General features: G+C 36.2%; 1 non-coding gene across 1 annotated transcript; it reads left to right on the forward strand.

The window, feature by feature from the left end:
• Positions 1–2,195: 2,195 nt before the first annotated feature.
• On the forward strand, positions 2,196–2,301 carry LOC133833542 (small nucleolar RNA R71). The gene has a single exon (XR_009892918.1). It is a non-coding gene; the product is annotated as a small nucleolar RNA R71 (small nucleolar RNA).
• Positions 2,302–7,566: the final 5,265 nt, after the last annotated feature.

The raw sequence follows: 7,566 nt of genomic DNA on the forward strand, positions 1-7,566 counted from the left end.
TATGAAAATAAATAATTGGAGATATATTTGAGGTTAGGATGTCTAGACGAGAATACTGGGGGATTTTACCATTTTTGCCTCGGGAATATCTTGGTACCCCGAACCTTGAGGTAACCAGCTTAAGTTATAAAAACAAAACAAATAAACCATTTGGAGACTTAGAGAAACCGACCCAGCCTCCACCCTCTCTTCTTCTTCTTCTTCTTCTTTCTTTCCTCTTTCTTTCATGAAATCCACAGAAATCTTAGGAGAAATCAAGCTTGAATTTCTGAAAATTGATGGTGGGATTTGGAGGTTTAGCTCAAGAGTTAATCAAGAACAAATCACGGTAAAGGTAAGCAATTAATTCTTTTTCTCAAGTTAAATTCTGAGATTTTGTTGGGTTGTGAATGTTTATGGATTTTGATCTTCAAGGTGGAGTTTGAGGCTTGAAACTTTGAAGATAGGTCATGGGATCCTTTGGGAAATGATTCTACAACTGAGGTAAGGTTTAAATTAAAGTTTGATGGTTGAAATTGAGAATTTCCATGGTTGGTTTTGAGTTTTAGGTTTGAAATTTCAGAAATTTGGAATTGGGATCTTGGTGAGTGTTAGGTTGGATTTTTGGTGGAATTGTGTTGTTTAAACCATCCTAATGTTGTGATTATTAATTGGTTTTGATTTGGGAGCTTTGGGATGGCTTAAGGTGAGGTTTTAAGCTTGAAAATGGTGGGTTTTTCTGGGTTCGAAGGGTCGGGCCGCGGCATGGTTCTTGGAGGGCCGCGGCCCTTGAAGGCTAAGTTGTGCTGTGGATGGAGGGCAGGCCGCGGCATGGTCCTTGTAGGGCCGCGACCCTTACCTGTTTCTGGGCATTTTGTGGCTCTGTTTGGGGGCCATGCCGCGGCGCTTAAGGAATTTTGGGATTTTGAGAATTTGGGCTTGGGAATTTAACCTAGGGTGCTCGGGGTTGAGTCTTTTACAATGTTTGGTGAATTTCAACGTTCCAGGAACTAGAACTTGGTTTAGGAACTCATTTGAGATTAATCTTATTGGTATCCATTATCTTGGTTGTGACTAGGTGTTAAGCTAGTGCTCGGGAAGTGGATCGTGCTCGGGGGCCGTCATTTTTCTATTTAAAGCATTTGGAATTAAGGTAAGAAAACCGTAACACCCAATAATAGGGCATGGCCCCACTGTGTGATTGTAGGGCATGGCCCCGGATTGTATTATGTGTAAATGTTTAACCTTAAATGAACCGTGATGTGTGTGAATGTTCATTTCGAATGTACTATATGTGTGTTTATGATGAAATGAACGGCAAGGGCCGAGTACGGCGTAGGCCGGGGCGGCCGTGGGGCCAAGTACGGCGTAGGCCGGGGCGGCCGTGGGCCGAAAGTAACACCTAGCACATGGGATGATATAGTCAGGGCGGGGCCCGGTGGATACATGTGTTATGCTATATTCAGGGTGGGACCCAAGGGATACATGAGTTATCCTCGCGGTGAGAACCGATACCCCAGGCTTCGGTAAGGCTCTGGGGCGGCATGGCCGTGTTTGCTTAGTCTAATGGTTGACTTGTTTATTTGTGGATTATCTGATATGATTAACCATATATATTTGCATATGTTATGTTTTGCATGAGTTTTCTTGCTGGGCTTCGGCTCACGGGTGCTCCGTGTTGCAGGTAGGGCAAAGACTGAGTCAACCAACCATGAGTACGGAGAGCGTGAAGCGACGCGTACATGTTTGGCCTGCCCGACTGCTTTGGTTGGGGGTTTATTTGGAAAATGGCTGTAATAATCTATGATTTTGTAACTGATCAACTGTAAACTTATTTCAAGATGTAAATAGTTTTCAAACCTTATTTTGGGATCCCAATTGTCTAATACTAGAAGTTTTTATTGAGTCAACGCATTTTCAAAGATTACAGCCTTAACTTTTAATCAGTCACACTTTTGTTCAAAACCTCGGTTAGCGAGTTCATTGCACACTGTTTCGTCTTAAAAACTCACTTAGTAACGGCTCTAAGGATGTAGGGCGTTACATTGGGGCTCTTGCATTACCATTGGCAATTATTGTTGGCAATCCACTCCAAAATCTCATGTGTTTCATTATAAGACTTAGAAATAATTGCCCCATTTGCTGAAGCATCCAAAACCATGCATGTGGAGGCATTGAGACCATTGTAAAAAGTCTCCATTTGAATGCAATGTGGGATACCATGATGTGGGCACTTCCTCAATAACTCTTTGAACCTCTCCCAAGCGTCACATACCGATTCATCCTCCAACTGTTGAAAAGAAATAATCGCATTTTGAAACTTGGCATTTTTCATTGGAGGGAAATACTTCATCAAAAATTTCTCAACTAGCTCATCCCAAGTAGTAACTGAGTCGGAAGGAAGTGTATTGAGCCAAACTATAGTAGTGTCCCTTAGAGAAAATTGGAAAAATTTGAACCTCAAGGCCTCTCCAGTAACGCCTTGCAACTTCAAGGAATCACTCACCTCCAAAAATGAACGAAGATGGAGATGAGGATCCTCTATAAGCAGCCCACTAAATTGACCCACTGTTTGCAACATTTGGAACATCACTGGTTTCAACTCATATTGAGCTGCTTGAATTTCAGGCCTAACAATACCTGGTTTTAGGTTGTTAAACATTGAGGTGGCGTACTCCCTTGTGGCTCTCTCTATCATCAGCCATATCAATTGCATTAGCGCATTCAAAATATTTTCTTCATCATTGATAACTCCAACAACAGTGTTAAGCAAGGGTTGAGCTCTATTCTCCTCAACCCCTTCACCTTCTTGAGCCACAGCAAGGTGAAGTTGAGCCTATTGTTCCCTTAATCTTCTTCTAAATGCTCAAAATCTTAATCTTAGGGTCAATAGGGGCTAGCTCAAAATCTTGATGCTCATTCATGCAATGGAATCAACCTAGCAAAAAGATCAAGCAAACAAGATTAGTACAAACTAAGAAAAACAAATTTCAAAGTAATTAATAATACACAAAATTTTAATTTCAATCCACGGCAACGGCGCCAAAAACTTGTTGTGATTTAATTTGATCAATTATGTGCAAGTGTACATAGTCACAAAACAAGTAATAAAGTGATAAATATTCGAGATCGTCTCCACAAGGATTGCCAATTAAAAGTAAATGCACAAATTAATTACCAAACAATTGCATAAGTAACCAAATTAATTTGTTTTGATTTTGTAAGCGAACACTACTTGAGATCAATTAAAAATGCCTAAAAAGAAATTGCAATGCTAATCTAAAAGTGAGGTAAAATTAATTGATTGAAATAGACTTGAATTATTAAATCCCTCTATGTCAAATAACTTGTACGTTTTGTTGCAACAAAATCTCAGCAAATTGCCCAGAGTTAACAAGAATTCAAAATAATTTCATGGAACTTTTCCAAGACCCATGGTATTAATCCTTTTACCTAATTAAATATATTCCTATGCAAACCAAGTTTAAGAATTCAGATTTAAGCATCTATTCACAATTGTCACATAAGGAAAATAACACATTCCTACGATATTAAAAAACATAACCTAACAAGATTATTCACTTGTGTCATTCAAATTTATCCATTATATTCAAACTTTCTAGCACAAATATAACTCAGTATCTTGCCATTGGTGGCCAAACAACAACAAGAATTTATCAATAAGCACATTTGAATGAACAATGGGTAAATTGCTAAAATAAAGTGCTAGAAATTTAGAATTAAGACATAGAGTTCATTAATAATCCAAGCCTCAAAAAATCTAGTTTATAGCTAAAACAAGAAACACAAATACAAAATTAAATCTATCCACGAGAGTTCAAACAACAATTACAAAGAGAAAATTAGAAAGAAATGACAAACAAAGTAGAAGAAAAGCCCAAAAAATGACGATGAAATCAATGCTTCTCTTTTCCTCTTCTTTTTTCTTCTCCTTCCTTCTTTGTACTGTTGAAACTCTCTGTACTTAGTGGTTCTCTCTCTCTCTCTCTCTCTCAAAGATGGCTTAATTGGGTAAAAGAAGGTTGTCCGTCCTTTTCTTTCAGCTAGGGTACAAAACCCTTTTTACCAAAGTACAAAATTCTCCTCTAAAATGCAGCCAAAAAACTCTGATTTTTGCCACCTCACCACCCTTTGACAATTTAATTAATGACATGACACATGTTGCTCCCTTATAGGCTGAATTCTCCTCTTTGAATCTTGCTGAAAATGCCCCAGCAAAACTTCTTTTGCTCCAGCCAAACCTAATATTTCAGCACAAAATAAACAATTAAGAGCCATTTTCTCTTTTCAATGTTTTCTTTAGATAAATTCATGCATAAACTCCTTATTTGCTACTTTCAGCTCTAAAAGACGAAAAAGGACACAAGAACACAAAAAGGAAAGTAAATACACAAACAACACTCAACCTAATTCTATATTAATAAGCTTAAAAGTATGAAAAATAACTCTTTATTCAAGAGTTATCAAGCTACACACAGAAAGAAGGTATGGATTATGAAGAAACATTATCTCTTGTGGCCATGCTAAAATCCATCTGGATCCTCTTATCCGTTGTCAATCATTTTGGCTATGAGATTTGGAAAATGGACGTCAAAAAGGCTTTTCTGAATGATCACCTTGATGAAAGTATCTTTATGGTACAACCAGAGGGTTTCATAGAACAAGGCATAGAGCGAAAGGTTTGCAAACTGCAAAGGTCCATTTATGGACTTAAGCAAGTGTCCAGATGATGGAACATAAGATTTAACTAAGCTATTAAACCTTATGGTTTTGATCAAAATGTCGATGAGCCTTGTGTATACAAGCAAATTGTTAAGGACAAAGTAGTCTTTCTAGTTTTATACATAGATGATATATTAGTCATTGAGAATGATGTAAATAAATTATCTGACGTAAAAGTCTGGCCAGCTAATCAATTCCAAATGAAAGATTTGGGAGAGGCAAGCTACGTTCTTGGGATACGATTAATTCGTGACTGCAAGAAGAAGTTGTTGGCACTATCTCAAGCATCTTATATAGATAAAAATACTTGCGAAGTATGCGATGCATAACTCCAAAAAAGGACACCTCCCATCTCGTCATGGTGTTCACCTCTCTAAGAACCAATGTCCTAAGACACCTCAACAATAAGAGGAAATGAGAAGGATAACCTATATTTCCATAGTAGGAAGCTTAATGTATGCAATGTTGTGTACCAGACCTGAAATTTGCTATGTTGTGGGTATAGTCAGTAGGTACCAGTCAAATCCAGGATTCGATCACTAGGCAGTAGTCAAACACATTCCCAAGTATCTTAGGAGAATGAGAGACTATATGCTAGTATATTTTGGAGATAATTTGATTCCAATCAGATATACAAATTCTGACTTCCAATCCGACAAAGAGTCTAGGAAATCTACGTCTGGATCTGTTTTCACACTTGGGGGTGGAACAATTAAATGGAGGAGTATAAAGCAAGCTTGCATTGCTGACTCCACCATAGAAGCAGAATGCGTTGCTGCAAGCAAAGCAACAAAGGAGGTTGTATGGTTTAGAAAGTTGTGGGTGATTTGGAAATTGTTCCAAATATGGATAAACCAATCATACTCTATTGTGACAAACATCACATCAGTTGCCAACTCAAAAGAACAAAGAAGCCATAAGAGAGCCAAGCATATAGAGCGTAAGTACCACCTCGTAAGAGAGAGATAGTTCACAGAGGGGAAGTAATCGTTCAAAAGATTAAATCAGCAAACAACCATGTTGATCTCTTTATGAAGATGTTGCCTACTACGAGTTTTGATAGTCATTTCTTAGATTTAGGATTACGCGGCATGTCTCATCTACTTTAGGGCATGTGGGAGATTATTGGAATTTGTGCCCTTAAAGCGTATTTCTGAATGAACGATTACTGGTAATTAAATGAATTTAATATTTTGCACTCATATTTGTATTTAATTATACATGTCATTTATCATGAAGATCCAATATTATTGATGTGGTCTTGAATTAAGTATATATATAATGATATATATACAAGAGGATTTAATTCAAGATAATAATATAAAAATTGTTTGTAATCGCTAAATAAAGTGGGAGCTTTATTTAATAAAGATTATGAGTACGATATATCTTCTGTGTAATACACAGCAGTTTATCCAGACTGTTAAGTGTAGCGACATAAAGAGATAGAGGTATCGTCTACAATATAGCTTGTATTAGACTGGGACACGATGAAAGAAAGAATTTCTGATAATCTTTGTCAAAATATAGATTTCAAAATTCATAAATCGATGGTCGTTTGAGATTTTCCTTAATCCTGAAGTGAGTAATGAACTCCTATTTGTGCTTTTATGAGTTTTGACTTATCGGGTAAGGTTCAATATTCCTACGACCAAATGCCTGATATCTTGGAGTCATAGAACTACAAGTGGCTGGGAACATACTTCACATATATGGAATCTGCTCCTTATGTAAATGAAAGCATATTAGTTGTTCCTTTTAGTGTTGATTCGGGGCTTGAACATAGAGCGCTCAATTTCTGTTGAAGAATAGAAATTTCATTCTATAATTAAATTTATAGTATAATTTTCATTAGAGGATCAATGGAACTAACTGATAAAGATATAATTAGAGAGGTTAACGGACATTAAGACCTAGCTTTAATTATGAACAACTAGCAGAAGGGCATAACTCATGCAATGACTAAATCAATGGGAAACTTTATATTTATAGCTTCTAATAATATAAGACTGTAGTTTTGAGAGTTCAACTATGAATTTCTAGTGGAATAATTCATAGTTAATAAATTAATTAATGGAACTAAGAGTTAGTGAAATTAATTAAATTATTAGAGCTTAGAACTACGGGTCCATACTGTCCCCGTACTAGCTTGATAACACAGATATAGGATTTTGGTATTAAAAGGAAATTATTAAAAATAATAAAGTATTATTTTTATTCTCACAAAATAATATCATTTGTGAAATAATATTCAAAATATAATATTTAATGGCAAATAAAATTATATTGATAATTTTGTGAAATTAATTTTTTATTGAAAAATTATTTTAATCATATTTAATTTTGTGGTATGATTATATGGTATATAAAATAATATGATAAAGGTCCAACATATAATTTTATAGAGATAAAATACCACAAGGACCAAAGCCCTGTAGTTGGTGCCAACCATAGTCCAAATGGACTATGGCCCACGCAGAGGCCCAATGTGATTAGGGCTAGGTCTTCTTTTGATTGTTATATTAATATAACATAACATCATGAGAAAGAGACACCAAATGCATTTTCATGTTATTTTGTCAAGAGAGAAAAATAGAGTATTGTGTTCTCTCCGAATTGTGAGAAGAACACTCTCTCATATGTTGAGATTCAAAAGTGTGTTCTTGTGTATCCTACCAAACAGCATAGACATCCACCTGTCTCATTCTTTTTGTGCGAGCCATAGTATGGAAGATGGTGGGTTAGGAGACTAAGACATTATTTGATCTACACATGTTCTCATCTATAAAATGTATTTGTAAGTTTCTATTTTATTCAGATTCATGCACATGGGAAAGATCCCAT

Source organism: Humulus lupulus, chromosome 4 (assembly GCF_963169125.1).
Source record: "Humulus lupulus chromosome 4, drHumLupu1.1, whole genome shotgun sequence".
Classification (NCBI taxonomy): Eukaryota; Viridiplantae; Streptophyta; class Magnoliopsida; order Rosales; family Cannabaceae; genus Humulus; species Humulus lupulus.